The sequence below is a fragment of the Stenella coeruleoalba genome, assembly GCF_951394435.1.
Source record: "Stenella coeruleoalba genome assembly, chromosome: 2".
Lineage (NCBI taxonomy): Eukaryota > Metazoa > Chordata > Mammalia > Artiodactyla > Delphinidae > Stenella > Stenella coeruleoalba.
The window spans coordinates 96,509,557-96,531,397 of record NC_137147.1 but is presented as its reverse complement, the minus strand read 5'-3'; positions in this window follow the sequence as shown (position 1 = coordinate 96,531,397).

Here is a 21,841-nt window from a genome sequence, read left to right as displayed (position 1 = left end):
ACGCATACGCCCTTTTGGGCCAACTGCATCATTGTCGAAATTCTGCCGCTTTTCATGTGCGTTAAAGACGAGTCCAATCTATCTCTTGAAATCTGTTTCTTGCAATTCTGTCTTGCATTCAGATCCTCTTCTTTGCCTTACCTCAACAGATTTTTGGACGTTAGTTTTCATTTATAACTCTGCAGGTTTGTGAATTGCAGTGACCCTGAGCTCCATTTTTTAAGTTGCTCTTTTGTGAGCTGGCCTCAAACCCACAGGATTGCTTCAGGCCCTATTTTGGCTGCGGCGAGGCAGGCTGAGCCTTTCTTTAGTTCTTATTCTTAATGGGAAATTAGAGTGATATGTGCCCGTCCAAACCCCTACAACTCTTCTCTCATTGGTTCCCCCTCTTCCCGTTCATCCTCCTCACAATTTGCAAAATGTGTGAAACAGAAGTTTAAATGTGCTGATTCTCCAAGTGGGGAGATTCTAAGTAACGTGGCTGGAATGGTGAACAGGAGCACCAGGAGAGGATAAATGAGGTGCATTTTAGACACATCTCCCGATCACATGGTGTACAGTCCTCTGGGTTTTCCATGCATGTTTTAGCTGTAGGAAGATCCCTTGAACCTGCAGATTTGGGACCCATTGAATGGGTACCAGGTAGTATTACTTTAAAGGGTGTGCATTTCCTCACCCAACCTCACATTTCTCTTAGCGCAAACAGTTTCCAGCCTTATGTCTCATCCTGCTGTGGGTCTAGATGTGTTCAATCCATGTTGCATCACCGTCCCTGAGGAAAAGTTGTAAGAGGTTTTCTCTGTCTCTCTGTCGTTTATTTTTTTCAATTTATTACTATATTGGTTACAGCTGATTTTCAAAGCTCTGTTTCTTGCTGCTGTACATCCACTTGATTCACGTACAGAGAGACATCAATAAATTCTTTTTCAGATTCTTACCAGTCGTATATATTCTTTTCCGGTGACTTGAGTGTGCTGAGTGCAGTTCTTTTAGCTACCGTGTAGGCCTTGTTGATTATCAGTTTGGTATTTGGAATGGTATCTTTGCTAATTTCAACCTCCTGGATGATGCCTCACCCCTCCCCACCTTTCCCGTTTAGCAGCCTTATGCGTGTTTTCTACATATTTGACTATGTTTTTGTTTTGTAATTTATTTCATGTGTAGCCATTTTGGATTCCACCTTTAAGTGATATCTTATGATATGTGTCTTTTTCTTTTTGAATTCTGTCACTTAGAATGATCATACGTAACTCCTCCGGAGTTGTTACAACTGGCCATATTTCATTGATTTCCAGGCTGAATAATATTCCACTCTACCTAAGTACCACATCTCTATCCATTTTTTCCCTCCAGAGACATTTAAGTTATATCCTAGTCGAGGATCTTTTAAACAGAGAGGGGGTAAACATTGGGGTGCCTGTGTCCTCTCGATTTTTGTTTTTCCCAAGATATACGCCCATGAGTGCAAGTGCCCTATGCTCTGTAGCTCATTTTTTAGATGCTTTAGTAAACACAATACACTTCTCCAGAATGGCCGTTGGCAATATACATTTCCACTATAAGTCTCACAGGGCTCCCTCTTCTCATTGTCCTGTCCTGCATTTCTGTTGTTTACGCTTTATGAGGATGGCTCTTCTGACTGATGCGAAGTGATATCTTTTGTAGTATTGACTTCCAGTGCCCACCTGTTTGGTTGGCTAAAAAAGTGTATGCCCTTTTCTTGAATATATACAGAAAAAAACGCATACACCCTTTTTGGCCAACTGCAATGTTGGCAATGTTCAGCTCCTTTTCTTGTGCTTAATGGCGAGTCCTTTCTACCTCCTCAAATCCCTTTCCTGCCATTCTCCCTTGCTTACAAGTCCTTTTCTCTGACTTTCCTCAAGACATTTTTCAGTGATGGATATTTTCAACTCTGCAGTTTTGTGAATTTTACTGCCCCTGAGTTCCATTGTTCAACTTGTGTTTATGGGAACTGGCCACAAAGCAGCGGGATTTCCTCAAGCCCTATACTGTTTCCATGGGCAACCCTAGCCTTTGGTCAATTCGTCTTCCTGATTGGAAATTAGAGTGACATGTGCCTGTCTGAACACCTAGGACTTGTCTCTCATTGTTCCTCATCCTTCCGCTTCATCCTCTGGACAAATTCCAAACTGTACGCAACAGGATGTTGACAGTGCTGACATCTCCAAGTGGGGAGACTGTTAGTAAAGACGCTGGAGGGGTGAACCCGAGCACCAGGAGATGAGGAGATGAGATGCCTTTTCCAAACTCTTCCCGATCAGACGGTATACCATCCTCTGGGTGTGACAGACATGTTTTAGCAGTAGGAAGAGTCCCATTCATGTAAGGAGAACACCAGGGCTTTTTCAAAATCAATGTCTCCCCGAAACCCAAACTGGGGAAGTTTTTAAGCTACGGCTACACATATGTTCATTAAGGGCCTTGGGAAGTAGGCAGAGTCCAAACTTTAGATGATTGAAGTCTTCAAGGTCAGAAGCACTCACCATCAGCTTCCCTTAGGCTACAATTTAACTATCATTGATAGATGATGTCAATAAAAATATCTATTCTTTTTCAGATTATTTCCCCTTATAGGTTATTGCAAAATGTTGAGTGTAGTTCCCTGTGCTATACAGTAGTTCCTTGTTGATGATCTATTTTATACATAGCAGTGTGTATGTGTTAATCCCAAACTGTTAATTTATCCCTCCTCCCACCTTTCCCCATTGGTAATAATAAATTATAAGATTTTATACTTCTCAGAAATGGGGGAGCTGAAAGAGAGGTATCATTTTCAATGGAAAAGCATTTAAAACAAGATTGAAGGTTTAACCAAGATTATTCGATGTACATCCTTGGAAAGAAATCACTTCATTTCTCTAATATTGACCTGACAAATAAGACAAACCTTTTCACTGAACTTGCTTATAAAAAGTGATGGAAATATCAAATGGAAGTGTTAGAAACATCTTATTTTACCCGAGCCTTATACACTGTTCTATGTTAACTACAGTTTGGCTCACACATCTGTTCATTGAGGTTACAATAGTCTCAATTTCTGTTACTGATCCTCCAGAGTGGACCCCAACAAGTGTCCCCCTGCCCAGTGTCATTGGGGCCAACAGATCGAGACTGAGTTTGGTTCACAAGCAAAGGAAACTTTATATTTTGATCAGAGAATGGAGAGGTGAGAGCATGCACTACCCCATGGGCTGTGGGCTGGGCTGCTGTGTAGAGATCCTGTCAGAGTCAGTGGGAGGGAGGGCCAGAGCTCTCGAGGGCCGGGTTGGCTGTAGCTCAGGCTCTATATCGTGGAGTCTGCACTGGGCCCCAGGAGCTGAGATGTCGACCCAGCCATTCTGCACTAGGAAATCTGGTCTGAAGTGCCGGGTGTGGAACCTCTGCATGCGGGACCCTAGGAGCACGTGAAATTAGACAAAGCACAAAGGATAAAAAAGGTTAGACTTGACTTTATTGCCCAGATTCTATTTTTATCTCCCAGGGATTTTTAATGGGCTTTGCTGGGGACAAACCCCTCCTCTGCCTTTTGTCCCGTTCCTCATTCTTGGAGTGCTGAGGGTGCAGACCCTTCTTCTGTAACTGCTGAGTGCTGAGTTGGGAGCCCTCATACCCTGGGACGAGGGTCAGAGCTTCTCCCCAGCAGAATCCCGGTGACGTTGATTGTCCCCAGGACCCCTGCCTCCCTGCTCGTCCACCTGAGCACCAGCATTGGAAGTGTTATAGATTCTAATGACCTTTAAGGGTCCAGGAAAGAGATGTGCAGAGACGCTGTGGGGGCCGGTTTCACCCCGCCCCACATTTGTTCGGCCACTTTAGGCTGACCGTTTCTGCCAGCCTAGATGCTCTGACCAGTAGTCTGCGCTTTCTTCAATTAGGCCCCTGAATTAACGTACAAACAGCACCAGGTGTCAGAGCCCTGCCCGCTCAACTTCCAGACAGTCCAGGGTCAGTGGTGATCAAGGACCATGATGGCCACTGAGTCAACAGCCTTTTGAAGTAAACAGGAGTCCAGCCGGTCTTATTGGCCACCATCATCACGGTGTCTGTAGGCTTTTCTATGGTGACAGTGTGATATACGGTTCCCCCGTCAAGATTATTAGCTCCCCTCTGGGTGCAGTAAGTCCTGCAAGCAGTAGTCTACTCTTTTGGGACACACTCTTGTTGTTTTATGAGAGAAACTCCAGGTCAAGTGATGTTCACACGAGTCGTCATGGTGCCCTGTTGCCCCCGGTTATCTCTCTGGATGTTGGAGTTGGAGGGCCTCCTCACTCGAGGTCGGTGTGCCCACGGAGCGAACCCTGCAACTTCAGGGCATGGTTGGTGGTTAGGATCACCACGTGGGGTCCTTTTCCCTTAAGAGGGAGGTGGCCTTTTGGGCTGCTGATTTGCAGGTTTTTAGATACCGCCAGTATCTTGGCCAGATGTGGCAGTGGGCCAAGCCCCTTGGTGACCGTAGTTTATCCTACCTGGATGGCATTCTTGCATTGTTCCATTTCAAGTGGTCCCAGTTTTTGCACTAATTCTCCAATGGCGATTCACCTTTCACCGGGAATGTAAAGGTCAAAGGGTTTAGCTAAATTAGGGAGTTCCAGGGCAAGGGTCTGAATTGACTGCTCTTTCCATTCTTGAAAGGCCACTTCTGGATTCTATTCAAAAGGATCATCATCTTTTCCTTTCAGTGTTTCATATAGAGGCCCAGCTAGTAGACTGTAGTTAGGGATCCAGAAACAGCAAACCCTGGCCTCCCCAGGAACCCCTAAGCTGTCTTCTAGTTTTAGAAAGGGGTAAGGCTGAAAATGGTTTCTTCCCTTTCCTGGGATGGGCTTCTCTGACCTTCTGTGAGAATGAAGCCCAGGCAGGTCACTGCAGTCTGTGATATTTGAGCTTTTTCTTGGACAACTTCTATCCTTTATTGGCTTGGTAGTTCAGAGGCCTCCTTAGTAGGGCTGGTGATCAGAATGTCGTCTGCATATTGAAGGAGGGTTTCCTTTTCCAGAGGTAGAACTTTTAGGTCTTTAGCTAAGCTTTCCCCAAAGATGGTGTGGGAACTTTTGCACCCTTGGGGCCAGACGGCCCGGAAGTATTGTTTTAGTTGTATGTTGAGTCCTGCCACTCACAAGCCAAAATTTCTTGTGACTCTGGGACTAATGGAATACAAAAGAAGGCATCATTGAAGACTAATACAGAATACCATGTCCTGGTGGTTGGTAGAATGACCAGCAGGGTGTAGGAATTAGGAGCAACTGGAGGTATATCCTCGGTGGCTTCACTGACTGTCCTGACATCCTTTACCAGGTCCCCAGCAGCCCATGGGGCTCTCGTGGTCAGACCAATCCCAGAATATGGAGCTCACCTGGGCAGGTACCCCACCCCCACCCCAGCCCACGGGGCTCTCGTGGTCAGGCCCCTCCCAGGATACAGAGCTACCCTTGCAGGTACCGTGGCAGGGCTGGGCACACAGGAGCCGTGCACATAGCCCTCATTGCAGAGCACCCCCAGCTCACCTGTCGCTCAGAGCTGACACAGAGCACCTCAGAGCAGGACTTGAACTAACAAACAGCAGCTGTGACAGGTCTGTGACCCTGGGCATCACTCCGTGAGGCCTCCCTCCACCTGGTCTTCCAGAGACTTCCACTGCACCCGGGGCACCAGGCCTCTGTCTCCAACCACCACCCACCCCTCCTCTCCCTGAGTCCTGGGTTCCTCTCATTAGGAGAGGGTTTTCTTGAAGTTGTCTCCCACTCATGGGCCAGATAAAATGATTAGAAAACAAGGCAAAGCTGCAGCCCCTTGTCTATCCTGACTCTCAGGAGCCCACACCTGTTCCTTGGACCTGGCCGGTTCAGCAAGTTCCATTTTCTGCAACTGTGAGCCCCTGAGGGGTGATGATTGGCTGACCTGGGCAGCCTTACCGTGCCGGCCAGCCCTCCCCAGGTGTGCCTGGGTTGAGATCAATATAAATACCACTCCAGGCAGCAAGAGCCCCTGCAGCCGTGCCTGACGCCATTTTCTCTGCCCTGTCAGCAGTCTCGGGGCTGGGCTGGTGGGAGGGAGTGAGAGGCCACGGCTTTGTGGGTGGCCCAGTGTGAGTGGGGCTCTGCTGGACTTTCTGCAGCAGTTGCCAGGCTGCCACCTGCTAAAGAAGAGGATGTGTCACCCATACCTGCTGCTGGAATTTCTCCCTGGGCAGAGGTGAGGAAGGAAAAAAGCAGTGGGGGCAGGGACAGGACGGGTATCTCAGGCAGGGAAATGGAAATCTTCCAGAAGAGCACCCAGGGCCAGGACCATCCTGGCTGGCCTGCAGGCACCAAGTCGGCCGGCATGCTGTCACTCTTGTGGCTCTATGGCCCTTCCTCTAGGCTTTCAAGTCCTTGTATATATTCAGGTGTTTTACCTGGGACGGGTGGGAATAGTTCAGCAGCAACTGGCCTGGGGCTCAGCTCACGTTTACTCACAGATGCCTCGGCACGGTGCCCCAGCTTTGCAATGAGGACGCTTGTTGCGTGGGGGCCTCTGGCTGAATGGGAGACGATTCCCCACCACTGACCAACTTCAGAATTGTTTACAACTGGAGCAAGTGCCCTGATACGGTTTTCCTCTGTGGAACTGGTGGGTTCTGTGTTTTTTTCTCTTTTTCGTTTTTGGTTCAAGGTAGATTTTATTCCTCTTTTTTGTATTTACAGATATAAGCATGGAAATAATTTATTCATATAAATACATGTATGTGCAGGGAATAATTGTTTTTTCTGTTTTATTTTTTAAATTTTATTTCTTTTTAATTTTGAATTTTATTTTATATTTTTATACAGCAGGTTCTTATTGGTTATCTATTTTATACATATAAATGTATACATGCCAATCCCAGTCTCTCAACTCCTCCCACCACCACCCCCCCAACAGCTTTCCCCCCTTGTTGTCTATACGTTTGTTGTCTACATCTGTTGCTCTGTTTATGCCTTGCAAAATGGTTAATCTGTACAGTTTTTCTAGGTTCCACATATATGCATGAATATACAAGATTTGTTTTTCTCTTTCTGACTTACTTCACTCTGTATGACAGTCTCTAGATCCATCGACGTCTCTACAAATGACCCAATTTCATTCCTTTTCATGGCTTAGTAATATTCCATTTTATATATGTACCACAGCTTTATGCATTCGTCTGTCTGTGGGCATTTAGGTTGCTTCCATTACCTCGATATTGTAAATAGTGATGCAATGAACATTGCGGTGAATGACTCTTTTTGATTTATGGTTTTGTCTGGGTATATGTCCAGTACTGGGATTGCTGTATCATATGGTAATTCTATTGTTAGTTTCTTAAGAAATTCCATATTGTTTTCCATAATGACTGTATCAATTTATATTCCCAACAATAGTGGAAGAGGGTTCCTTTTCTCCACACCCTTTCCAGCATTTTCTGTTTGTACATTTTCTATGATGCCTATTCTACCAGGTGTGAGGTGATACCTCACTGTTGAATCCATTTCGTTGAGCAAGGGGTAGGTCTTGTCTATTACATATTTGGCTTATGGAACGGTATCTGTGCTAATTCCAAACTCTGCTTTTATGCAGCACCCCAACTCACCTTCCCCCTTAAGCAGGCATAAGTTGGTTTTCTAAACTTGAGACCCTGTTCTGTTTTGGAATTCAGTTCCTGTGTAGCCAAGTTTACATTCCGTGTATTACTGATATCTTATGATGTTTCTTTTTCTGTGTGACTTATTTCAGTTAGAATCATCATACCTGAATCCACTCATTGTGCTGCTAAGGGCCTGATGACATAGATTTCATTGCTGAGTGATATTGCTTTGTAAGTAAATACCACAACTTCTTTATCCATTTTTCACTTTCTGCAATGTTGAACTTGTAGTGTAAACGAGGTTCTTGTAAACAGAGCCGTTCCAAACTTTGGGGTGGCTGTGTCTTTTTGATTTTAATTTCCCTCAGCTATAGGACCATAAGTGGAAGTGCCCTAGGCTCTGTTGCTTTGTTTTTTAGATGTTTCAGGAAACACCATACACTTCTCCCCAGTGTCTGTTGGCAATTTACATCCCGCCCATCAGCATAACAAGGCTCCCAGTTCTCCATGGCCTGTCCTGCCTTTCTGGATTTTACACTTTTTTCAGATGGCCCTTTTGACCAGAGGGAAGTGAGACTTCATTGTAGTGCAGATTTCCTTTGCAAGCTTGCTTGGTTGGCCAAAAAGTGCGTATGCGTTTTTTCCTGAATATATTCAGGAAAAAACGCATACGCCCTTTTTGGCCAAGTGCATCATTGTGGACGTTCTGCCTCTTTTCCTATGCTTTCAATGCAATTCCAGTCTACCTCCTGAAATCGGTTTCCTGCAATTCTGCCCCGCTTTCAAGTCCTCTTGGCAGCCTTACTTTAGTATATTTTTGGACGATAGCTGTCATTTATAACTCTGCAGGTTTGTGAATTACAGTGCCCCTGAGCTCCTTTCTTCAACTCGCTTTCTTGTGAGCTGGCCGCAACACTGCAGGATGGCTTCAGGCCCTAATCTGGTTCCGGCATGGCACACTGAGCCTTTGGTTATTTCCTTTTCCTGGTGGGAAATGAGAGTTAAATTTGCCCGTCCAGACACCTCCAGCTAGTCTCTCATTGGTTCTCGCTATTCCTGTTCATCTTCCGCAGAAATTGCAAACTGGGCCAAACAGGAGGTTAAAGGCGCTGACTCTCCAAGTGGGAGAGTTTTAGTAAAGCGTCTGGAAGGTTGCACCCGAGTACCAGGGGAGGAAAACTGAGACTTATTTGAACACGTCTCCCGTTCACACGGTTGATCATACTCTGGGTTCCACATGCATGTTTTAGCTGAAGGAAGAATACCTTAAACCTGGGTAGTTGAAACCCCTCTTATGGGTACCATGCAGTATGACTTCAAAGGGTCTTCATTTGCTCACCGAACCTCTCCAATCCTATCACTGCTGCGTTTATGCCCCTGTACACATGCTTGATTCACTTTTGGAGACATAGCAATCCATAGGTTTTAAGATACTTACTAGTCAGGTACATTGTTACGCCTTTAATATGGGTTGTTGAGTCCATTTCGTTGAGCAAGGAGTAGCTCTTGTCTATTACATATTTGGCTTAAGGAACTTTATCTGTGCTCATTTCAATGTCTGGTTTTATGCAGCACCCCAACTCACCTTTCCCCTTAAGCAAGCATAAGTTGGTTTTCTAAATTTGAGACCCTGTTCTGTTTTGGAATTCAGTTCCTGTGTAGCCAAGTTTACATTCCGTGTATTACTGATATCTTATGATGTTTCTTTTTCTGTGTGACTTATTTCAGTTAGAATCATCGTACCTGAATCCACTCATTATGCTGCTACGGGCCTGATGACATAGATTTCATTGCTGAGTGATACTGCATTGTACGTAAGTACCACAAGTTCTTTATCCATTTTTCACTTTCTGTGATACTGAACTTGTACGGTAAACGAGGTTCTTGTAAACAGAGGCATCCCAAACTTTGGGGTGGCTGTGTCTTTTTGATTTTAATTTCCCTAAACTATAGGACCATAAGTGGAAGTGCCCTAGGCTCTGTTGCTTTGTTTTTTAGATGTTTCAGGAAACACCATACACTTCTCCCGAGTGTCTGTTGGCAATTTACATCCCGCCCATCAGCATAACAAGGCTCCCAGTTCTCCATGGCCTGTGCTGCCTTTCTGGATTTTACACTTTTTTCAGATGGCCCTTTTGACCGGGGGGAAGTGAGACTTCATTGTAGTGCAGATTTCCTTTGCAAGCTTGCTTGGTTGGCCAAAAAGTGCGTATGCGTTTTTTCCTGAATATATTCAGGAAAAAACGCATACGCCCTTTTTGGCCAAGTGCATCATTGTCGAGGTTCTGACTCTCTTCATATGTTTTCAATGCAATTCCAGTCTACCTCCTGAAATCGGTTTCCTGCAATTCTGCCTTGCTTTCAATGTCTCTTCATAGCCTTACCTCAATATATTTTTTGAAAATAGTTGGCCTTTATAACTCTGCAGGTTTTTGAATTGCAGTGGCCCTTAGCCCCATTTTTCAGCTCTTATTTTTGTGGTCTTGCCCCATAACCACAGGATTCCTTGAAGCCCTATTTTTCTTCTGGGACACCTTGCTGTGCCTTTGGTTAATTCTTCTTACTGATGTGACATTAGAGTGACATGTGCCCATTGAAACCGCTACAGCTAGTTTCTCACTGGTTCCCCCTATTCCCATTCATCCTCCGCACTAACTGCAGACTGTGCGATACCAGAACTTAAAGGCATTGACTCCATGTGGGGATGTTGTTAGTAAAGCGGCTGGAATGTCGATCCGGAGCCCCAGGAGAGCAAAAATGAGGTGTGTTTTAGAAACCTTTCCCGATCATATGGTATACCAGTCGCTGGATTTCCCAAGCATGGTTTAGCTGTAGGAAGATTCCCTTCAACCTGGAGTGTTGGGACCCTTGGACTGAGTAGCATGAAGTATTGCATTAAACTTTCGGCAGTTGCTCACCAAAGCTCACCAATCCTCTCAGCCCCAAGTGTCCAGCCTTATATCTTATCCAGCTGTGGGTTTATATGTGGTCAATCCAGGTTGCATCACAGCCCCTGAGCGAATTTTGTAAGAATTTTTCTCTCTTTCATTGTTTCAGCGTTTTGTTTTTAAAATTTATTTCTATAATGGGGTTTAGCTCATTTTCACTGCTGTGTTTGTGCTGCTCTGCACACACTTGATTCCCTTATGGAGATATATCAATACATGGGTTTTAAGATTCTTATTACTCAGATATATTTCTCTGCGGTGTATAGGGTGTGTTGAGGCCAGTTCATTGAGCAAGGTGTAGATCTTGTCTAATACCTATTTGGTTTATTGAACGGTATCTGTGCTAATTTCAAACTCTGGTTTTATGCATCACCCCACCTCTCCTTTCCCCTTAAGCTGACATAAGTGTGTTTTCTAAATGTGAGACACTGTTCTGTTCTTTAATTCATTTCTTGGGCAGCCATATTTACCCTCCCTCTATAAGTGATATCTTATGATATGTTTCTTTTTCTGTTTGACTTATTTCAAGTAGTATTATCGGACCTAAATCCACTCTTTATCCTTCTACTAGCCTTATTACATTGATTTCATGGTGAAGAGATATTCCATTGTACATAAGTACCACATCTTCTTTATCCATTGTTCTCTTTCCTGGGATATTTAAGGTGTACTGAAGTTGAGGTTCTTGTAAACAGAGTAGCCCTAAACTGTGGTGTGCTTGTGTCTTGTTGATTTTTAGACTTCCCTAGATATACTCCCATGATTGGAAGTGTCCTATGCTCTGTAGCTCTGTTTTTTAGATGATTTAGGAACCACCATACACTTCTCCAGAGTGGCTCTCGGCAGTTCACACACTGCCCATCAGCGTATAAAGGCTCCCTGTTCTCCATGGCCTGTCCTGCATTTCTGGTTTTTACAATTTTTTAGGATGGCCCTTTTGACCGGTGGGAAGTGAGACTTCTTTGTTGTGCACATTTGCATTGCTTGCTTGCTTCGTTGCCCATAAAGTGCGTATGCGTTTTTTCCTGGATATAATCAGGAAAAAACGCATACGCCCTTTTGGGCCAACTGCATCATTGTCGAAATTCTGCCGCTTTTCATGTGCGTTAAAGACGAGTCCAATCTATCTCTTGAAATCTGTTTCTTGCAATTCTGTCTTGCATTCAGATCCTCTTCTTTGCCTTACCTCAACAGATTTTTGGACGTTAGTTTTCATTTATAACTCTGCAGGTTTGTGAATTGCAGTGACCCTGAGCTCCATTTTTTAAGTTGCTCTTTTGTGAGCTGGCCTCAAACCCACAGGATTGCTTCAGGCCCTATTTTGGCTGTGGCGAGGCAGGCTGAGCCTTTCTTTAGTTCTTATTCTTAATGGGAAATTAGAGTGATATGTGCCCGTCCAAACCCCTACAACTCTTCTCTCATTGGTTCCCCCTCTTCCCGTTCATCCTCCTCACAATTTGCAAAATGTGTGAAACAGAAGTTTAAATGTGCTGATTCTCCAAGTGGGGAGATTCTAAGTAACGTGGCTGGAATGGTGAACAGGAGCACCAGGAGAGGATAAATGAGGTGCATTTTAGACACATCTCCCGATCACATGGTGTACAGTCCTCTGGGTTTTCCATGCATGTTTTAGCTGTAGGAAGATCCCTTGAACCTGCAGATTTGGGACCCATTGAATGGGTACCAGGTAGTATTACTTTAAAGGGTGTGCATTTCCTCACCCAACCTCACATTTCTCTTAGCGCAAACAGTTTCCAGCCTTATGTCTCATCCTGCTGTGGGTCTAGATGTGTTCAATCCATGTTGCATCACCGTCCCTGAGGAAAAGTTGTAAGAGGTTTTCTCTGTCTCTCTGTCGTTTATTTTTTTCAATTTATTACTATATTGGTTACAGCTGATTTTCAAAGCTCTGTTTCTTGCTGCTGTACATCCACTTGATTCACGTACAGAGAGACATCAATAAATTCTTTTTCAGATTCTTACCAGTCGTATATATTCTTTTCCGGTGACTTGAGTGTGCTGAGTGCAGTTCTTTTAGCTACCGTGTAGGCCTTGTTGATTATCAGTTTGGTATTTGGAATGGTATCTTTGCTAATTTCAACCTCCTGGATGATGCCTCACCCCTCCCCACCTTTCCCGTTTAGCAGCCTTATGCGTGTTTTCTACATATTTGACTATGTTTTTGTTTTGTAATTTATTTCATGTGTAGCCATTTTGGATTCCACCTTTAAGTGATATCTTATGATATGTGTCTTTTTCTTTTTGAATTCTGTCACTTAGAATGATCATACGTAACTCCTCCGGAGTTGTTACAACTGGCCATATTTCATTGATTTCCAGGCTGAATAATATTCCACTCTACCTAAGTACCACATCTCTATCCATTTTTTCCCTCCAGAGACATTTAAGTTATATCCTAGTCGAGGATCTTTTAAACAGAGAGGGGGTAAACATTGGGGTGCCTGTGTCCTCTCGATTTTTGTTTTTCCCAAGATATACGCCCATGAGTGCAAGTGCCCTATGCTCTGTAGCTCATTTTTTAGATGCTTTAGTAAACACAATACACTTCTCCAGAATGGCCGTTGGCAATATACATTTCCACTATAAGTCTCACAGGGCTCCCTCTTCTCATTGTCCTGTCCTGCATTTCTGTTGTTTACACTTTATGAGGATGGCTCTTCTGACTGATGCGAAGTGATATCTTTTGTAGTATTGACTTCCAGTGCCCACCTGTTTGGTTGGCTAAAAAAGTGTATGCCCTTTTCTTGAATATATACAGAAAAAAACGCATACACCCTTTTTGGCCAACTGCAATGTTGGCAATGTTCAGCTCCTTTTCTTGTGCTTAATGGCGAGTCCTTTCTACCTCCTCAAATCCCTTTCCTGCCATTCTCCCTTGCTTACAAGTCCTTTTCTCTGACTTTCCTCAAGACATTTTTCAGTGATGGATATTTTCAACTCTGCAGTTTTGTGAATTTTACTGCCCCTGAGTTCCATTGTTCAACTTGTGTTTATGGGAACTGGCCACAAAGCAGCGGGATTTCCTCAAGCCCTATACTGTTTCCATGGGCAACCCTAGCCTTTGGTCAATTCGTCTTCCTGATTGGAAATTAGAGTGACATGTGCCTGTCTGAACACCTAGGACTTGTCTCTCATTGTTCCTCATCCTTCCGCTTCATCCTCTGGACAAATTCCAAACTGTACGCAACAGGATGTTGACAGTGCTGACATCTCCAAGTGGGGAGACTGTTAGTAAAGACGCTGGAGGGGTGAACCCGAGCACCAGGAGATGAGGAGATGAGATGCCTTTTCCAAACTCTTCCCGATCAGACGGTATACCATCCTCTGGGTGTGACAGACATGTTTTAGCAGTAGGAAGAGTCCCATTCATGTAAGGAGAACACCAGGGCTTTTTCAAAATCAGTGTCTCCCCGAAACCCAAACTGGGGAAGCTTTTAAGCTACGGCTACACATATGTTCATTAAGGGCCTTGGGAAGTAGGCAGAGTCCAAACTTTAGATGATTGAAGTCTTCAGGGTCAGAAGCACTCACCATCAGCTTCCCTTAGGCTACAATTTAACTATCATTGATAGATGATGTCAATAAAAATATCTATTCTTTTTCAGATTATTTCCCCTTATAGGTTATTGCAAAATGTTGAGTGTAGTTCCCTGTGCTATACAGTAGTTCCTTGTTGATGATCTATTTTATACATAGCAGTGTGTATGTGTTAATCCCAAACTGTTAATTTTTCCCTCCTCCCACCTTTCCCCTTTGGTAATAATAAATTATAAGATTTTATACTTCTCAGAAATGGGGGAGCTGAAAGAGAGGTATCATTTTCAATGGAAAAGCATTTAAAACAAGATTGAAGGTTTAACCAAGATTATTCGATGTGCATCCTTGGAAAGAAATCACTTCATTTCTCTAATATTGACCTGACAAATAAGACAAACCTTTTCACTGAACTTGCTTATAAAAAGTGATGGAAATATCAAATGGAAGTGTTAGAAACATCTTATTTTACCCGAGCCTTATACACTGTTCTATGTTAACTACAGTTTGGCTCACACATCTGTTCATTGAGGTTACAATAGTCTCAATTTCTGTTACTGATCCTCCAGAGTGGACCCCAACAAGTGTCCCCCTGCCCAGTGTCATTGGGGCCAACAGATCGAGACTGAGTTTGGTTCACAAGCAAAGGAAACTTTATATTTTGATCAGAGAATGGAGAGGTGAGAGCATGCACTACCCCATGGGCTGTGGGCTGGGCTGCTGTGTAGAGATCCTGTCAGAGTCAGTGGGAGGGAGGGCCAGAGCTCTCGAGGGCCGGGTTGGCTGTAGCTCAGGCTCTATATCGTGGAGTCTGCACTGGGCCCCAGGAGCTGAGATGTCGACCCAGCCATTCTGCACTAGGAAATCTGGTCTGAAGTGCCGGGTGTGGAACCTCTGCATGCGGGACCCTAGGAGCACGTGAAATTAGACAAAGCACAAAGGATAAAAAAGGTTAGACTTGACTTTATTGCCCAGATTCTATTTTTATCTCCCAGGGATTTTTAATGGGCTTTGCTGGGGACAAACCCCTCCTCTGCCTTTTGTCCCGTTCCTCATTCTTGGAGTGCTGAGGGTGCAGACCCTTCTTCTGTAACTGCTGAGTGCTGAGTTGGGAGCCCTCATACCCTGGGACGAGGGTCAGAGCTTCTCCCCAGCAGAATCCCGGTGACGTTGATTGTCCCCAGGACCCCTGCCTCCCTGCTCGTCCACCTGAGCACCAGCATTGGAAGTGTTATAGATTCTAATGACCTTTAAGGGTCCAGGAAAGAGATGTGCAGAGACGCTGTGGGGGCCGGTTTCACCCCGCCCCACATTTGTTCGGCCACTTTAGGCTGACTGTTTCTGCCAGCCTAGATGCTCTGACCAGTAGTCTGCGCTTTCTTCAATTAGGCCCCTGAATTAACGTACAAACAGCACCAGGTGTCAGAGCCCTGCCCGCTCAACTTCCAGACAGTCCAGGGTCAGTGGTGATCAAGGACCATGATGGCCACTGAGTCAACAGCCTTTTGAAGTAAACAGGAGTCCAGCCGGTCTTATTGGCCACCATCATCACGGTGTCTGTAGGCTTTTCTATGGTGACAGTGTGATATACGGTTCCCCCGTCAAGATTATTAGCTCCCCTCTGGGTGCAGTAAGTCCTGCAAGCAGTAGTCTACTCTTTTGGGACACACTCTTGTTGTTTTATGAGAGAAACTCCAGGTCAAGTGATGTTCACACGAGTCGTCATGGTGCCCTGTTGCCCCCGGTTATCTCTCTGGATGTTGGAGTTGGAGGGCCTCCTCACTCGAGGTCGGTGTGCCCACGGAGCGAACCCTGCAACTTCAGGGCATGGTTGGTGGTTAGGATCACCACGTGGGGTCCTTTTCCCTTAAGAGGGAGGTGGCCTTTTGGGCTGCTGATTTGCAGGTTTTTAGATACCGCCAGTATCTTGGCCAGATGTGGCAGTGGGCCAAGCCCCTTGGTGACCGTAGTTTATCCTACCTGGATGGCATTCTTGCATTGTTCCATTTCAAGTGGTCCCAGTTTTTGCACTAATTCTCCAATGGCGATTCACCTTTCACCGGGAATGTAAAGGTCAAAGGGTTTAGCTAAATTAGGGAGTTCCAGGGCAAGGGTCTGAATTGACTGCTCTTTCCATTCTTGAAAGGCCACTTCTGGATTCTATTCAAAAGGATCATCATCTTTTCCTTTCAGTGTTTCATATAGAGGCCCAGCTAGTAGACTGTAGTTAGGGATCCAGAAACAGCAAACCCTGGCCTCCCCAGGAACCCCTAAGCTGTCTTCTAGTTTTAGAAAGGGGTAAGGCTGAAAATGGTTTCTTCCCTTTCCTGGGATGGGCTTCTCTGACCTTCTGTGAGAATGAAGCCCAGGCAGGTCACTGCAGTCTGTGATATTTGAACTTTTTCTTGGACAACTTCTATCCTTTATTGGCTTGGTAGTTCAGAGGCCTCCTTAGTAGGGCTGGTGATCAGAATGTCGTCTGCATATTGAAGGAGGGTTTCCTTTTCCAGAGGTAGAACTTTTAGGTCTTTAGCTAAGCTTTCCCCAAAGATGGTGTGGGAACTTTTGCACCCTTGGGGCCAGACGGCCCGGAAGTATTGTTTTAGTTGTATGTTGAGTCCTGCCACTCACAAGCCAAAATTTCTTGTGACTCTGGGACTAATGGAATACAAAAGAAGGCATCATTGAAGACTAATACAGAATACCATGTCCTGGTGGTTGGTAGAATGACCAGCAGGGTGTAGGAATTAGGAGCAACTGGAGGTATATCCTCGGTGGCTTCACTGACTGTCCTGACATCCTTTACCAGGTCCCCAGCAGCCCATGGGGCTCTCGTGGTCAGACCAATCCCAGAATATGGAGCTCACCTGGGCAGGTACCCCACCCCCACCCCAGCCCACGGGGCTCTCGTGGTCAGGCCCCTCCCAGGATACAGAGCTACCCTTGCAGGTACCGTGGCAGGGCTGGGCACACAGGAGCCGTGCACATAGCCCTCATTGCAGAGCACCCCCAGCTCACCTGTCGCTCAGAGCTGACACAGAGCACCTCAGAGCAGGACTTGAACTAACAAACAGCAGCTGTGACAGGTCTGTGACCCTGGGCATCACTCCATGAGGCCTCCCTCCACCTGGTCTTCCAGAGACTTCCACTGCACCCGGGGCACCAGGCCTCTGTCTCCAACCACCACCCACCCCTCCTCTCCCTGACTCCTGGGTTCCTCTCATTAGGAGAGGGTTTTCTTGAAGTTGTCTCCCACTCATGGGCCAGATAAAATGATTAGAAAACAAGGCAAAGCTGCAGCCCCTTGTCTATCCTGACTCTCAGGAGCCCACACCTGTTCCTTGGACCTGGCCGGTTCAGCAAGTTCCATTTTCTGCAACTGTGAGCCCCTGAGGGGTGATGATTGGCTGACCTGGGCAGCCTTACCGTGCCGGCCAGCCCTCCCCAGGTGTGCCTGGGTTGAGATCAATATAAATACCACTCCAGGCAGCAAGAGCCCCTGCAGCCGTGCCTGACGCCATTTTCTCTGCCCTGTCAGCAGTCTCGGGGCTGGGCTGGTGGGAGGGAGTGAGAGGCCACGGCTTTGTGGGTGGCCCAGTGTGAGTGGGGCTCTGCTGGACTTTCTGCAGCAGTTGCCAGGCTGCCACCTGCTAAAGAAGAGGATGTGTCACCCATACCTGCTGCTGGAATTTCTCCCTGGGCAGAGGTGAGGAAGGAAAAAAGCAGTGGGGGCAGGGACAGGACGGGTATCTCAGGCAGGGAAATGGAAATCTTCCAGAAGAGCACCCAGGGCCAGGACCATCCTGGCTGGCCTGCAGGCACCAAGTCGGCCGGCATGCTGTCACTCTTGTGGCTCTATGGCCCTTCCTCTAGGCTTTCAAGTCCTTGTATATATTCAGGTGTTTTACCTGGGACGGGTGGGAATAGTTCAGCAGCAACTGGCCTGGGGCTCAGCTCACGTTTACTTACAGATGCCTCGGCACGGTGCCCCAGCTTTACAATGAGGACGCTTGTTGCGTGGGGGCCTCTGGCTGAATGGGAGACGATTCCCCACCACTGACCAACTTCAGAATTGTTTACAACTGGAGCAAGTGCCCTGATACGGTTTTCCTCTGTGTAACTGGTGGGTTCTGTGTTTTTTTCTCTTTTTCGTTTTTGGTTCAAGGTAGATTTTATTCCTCTTTTTTGTATTTACAGATATAAGCATGGAAATAATTTATTCATATAAATACATGTATGTGCAGGGAATAATTGTTTTTTCTGTTTTATTTTTTAAATTTTATTTCTTTTTAATTTTGAATTTTATTTTATATTTTTATACAGCAGGTTCTTATTGGTTATCTATTTTATACATATAAATGTATACATGCCAATCCCAGTCTCTCAACTCCTCCCACCACCACCCCCCCAACAGCTTTCCCCCCTTGTTGTCCATACGCTTGTTGTCTACATCTGTTGCTCTATTTATGCCTTGCAAAATGGTTAATCTGTACAGTTTTTCTAGGTTCCACATATATGCATGAATATACAAGATTTGTTTTTCTCTTTCTGACTTACTTCACTCTGTATGACAGTCTCTAGATCCATCGACGTCTCTACAAATGACCCAATTTCATTCCTTTTCATGGCTTAGTAATATTCCATTTTATATATGTACCACAGCTTTATGCATTCGTCTGTCTGTGGGCATTTAGGTTGCTTCCATTACCTCGATATTGTAAATAGTGATGCAATGAACATTGCGGTGAATGACTCTTTTTGATTTATGGTTTTGTCTGGGTATATGTCCAGTACTGGGATTGCTGTATCAGATGGTAATTCTATTGTTAGTTTCTTAAGAAATTCCATATTGTTTTCCATAATGACTGTATCAATTTATATTCCCAACAATAGTGGAAGAGGGTTCCTTTTCTCCACACCCTTTCCAGCATTTTCTGTTTGTAGATTTTCTATGATGCCTATTCTCCCAGGTGTGAGGTGATACCTCACTGTTGAATCCATTTCGTTGAGCAAGGGGTAGGTCTTGTCTATTACATATTTGGCTTATGGAACGGTATCTGTGCTAATTCCAAACTCTGCTTTTATGCAGCACCCCAACTCACCTTCCCCCTTAAGCAGGCATAAGTTGGTTTTCTAAACTTGAGACCCTGTTCTGTTTTGTAATTCAGTTCATGTGTAGCCAAGTTCACATTCCGTGTATTAGTGATACCTTATGATGTTTCTTTTTCTGTGTGACTTATTTCACTTAGAATCATCGTGTCTCAATCCACTCATTAAGCTGGTACGGGCCTGGTGACATAGATTTCATTGCTGAGTGGTATTCTGTTGTACATAAGTACCGCAATTTCTTTATCTACTATTTGCTCTCTGGGATATTTAACTTGTGCCGTAGAAGAGATTTCTGTAAAAAGAGCCGTCCCAAATTTTGGGGTGGCTGTGTCTTTTTGATTTTAATTTCCCTAAGCTATAGGACCATAAGTGGAAGTGCCCTAGGCTCTGTTGCTTTGTTTTTTAGATGTTTCAGGAAACACCATACACTTCTCCCGAGTGTCTGTTGGCAATTTACATCCCGCCCATCAGCATAACAAGGCTCCCAGTTCTCCATGGCCTGTCCTGCCTTTCTGGATTTTACACTTTTTTCAGTAGACCAGTTTGACCGGGGGGAAGTGAGTCTTCATTGTACTGCAGTTTCCCTTTGCAAGCTTGCTTGGTTGGCCAAAAAGGGCGTATGTGTTTCTTCTTGAATATATTCAGGAAAAAACGCATACGCCCTTTTTGGCCAAGTGCATCATTGTGGACGTTCTGCCTCTTTTCCTATGCTTTCAATGCAATACCAGTCTACCTCCTGAAATCGGTTTCCTGCAATTCTGCCCCGCTTTCAAGTCCTCTTGGCAGCCTTACTTCAGTATATTTTTGGACGATAGCTGTCATTTATAACTCTGCAGGTTTGTGAATTACAGTGCACCTGAGCTCCTTTCTTCAACTCGCTTTCTTGTGAGCTGGCCGCAACACCGCAGGATGGCTTCAGGCCCTAATCTGGTTCCGGCATGGCACACTGAGCCTTTGGTTATTTCCTCTTCCTGTTGGGAAATGAGAGTTAAATTTGTCCGTCCAGACACCTCCAGCTAGTCTCTCATTGGTTCTCGCTATTCCTGTTCATCTTCCACAGAAATTGCAAACTGGGCCAAACAGGAGGTTAAAGGCGCTGACTCTCCAAGTGGGGAGAGTTTTAGTAAAGCGTCTGGAATGTTGCACCCGAGTACCAGGGGAGGAAAACTGAGACTTATTTGAACACGTCTCCCGTTCACACGGTTGATCATACTCTGGGTTCCACATGCATGTTTTAGCTGAAGGAAGAATACCTTAAACCTGGGTAGTTGAAACCCCTGGTATGGGTACCATGCAGTATGACTTCAAAGGGTCTTCATTTGCTCACCGAACCTCTCCAATCCTATCACTGCTGCGTTTATGCCCCTGTACACACGCTTGATTCTCTTTTGGAGACATAGCAATCCATAGGTTTTAAGATACTTACTAGTCAGGTACATTCTTACGCGTTTAATATGGGGTGTTGAGTCCATTTCGTTGAGGAAGGAGTAGCTCTTGTCTATTCCATATTTGGCTTAAGGAACTTTATCTGTGCTCATTTCAATGTCTGGTTTTATGCAGCACCCCAACTCACCTTTCCCCTTAAGCAAGCATAAGTTGGTTTTCTAAATTTGAGACCCTGTTCTGTTTTGGAATTCAGTTCCTGTGTAGCCAAGTTTACATTCCGTGTATTACTGATATCTTATGATGTTTCTTTTTCTGTGTGACTTATTTCAGTTAGAATCATCGTACCTGAATCCACTCATTATGCTGCTACGGGCCTGATGACATAGATTTCATTGCTGAGTGATACTGCATTGTACGTAAGTACCACAAGTTCTTTATCCATTTTTCACTTTCTGTGATACTGAACTTGTACGGTAAACGAGGTTCTTGTAAACAGAGGCGTCCCAAACTTTGGGGTGGCTGTGTCTTTTTGATTTTAATTTCCCTAAGCTATAGGACCATAAGTGGAAGTGCCCTAGGCTCTGTTGCTTTGTTTTTTAGATGTTTCAGGAAACACCATACACTTCTCCCGAGTGTCTGTTGGCAATTTACATCCCGCCCATCAGCATAACAAGGCTCCCAGTTCTCCATGGCCTGTCCTGCCTTTCTGGATTTTACACTTTTTTCAGATGGCCCTTTTGACCGGGGGGAAGTGAGACTTCATTGTAGTGCAGATTTCCTTTGCAAGCTTGCTTGGTTGGCCAAAAAGGGCGTATGCGTTTTTTCCTGAATATATTCAGGAAAAAACGCATACGCACTTTTTGGCCAAGTGCATCATTGTGGACGTTCTGCCTCTTTTCCTATGCTTTCAATGCAATTCCAGTCTACCTCCTGAAATCGGTTTCCTGCAATTCTGCCCCGCTTTCAAGTCCTCTTGGCAGCCTTACTTCAGTATATTTTTGGACGATAGCTGTCATTTATAACTCTGCAGGTTTGTGAATTACAGTGTCCCTGAGCTCCTTTCTTCAACTCGCTTTCTTGTGAGCTGGCCGCAACACCGCAGGATGGCTTCAGGCCCTAATCTGGTTCCGGCATGGCACACTGAGCCTTTGGTTATTTCCTCTTCCTGGTGGGAAATGAGAGTTAAATTTGCCCGTCCAGACACCTCCAGCTAGTCTCTCATTGGTTCTCGCTATTC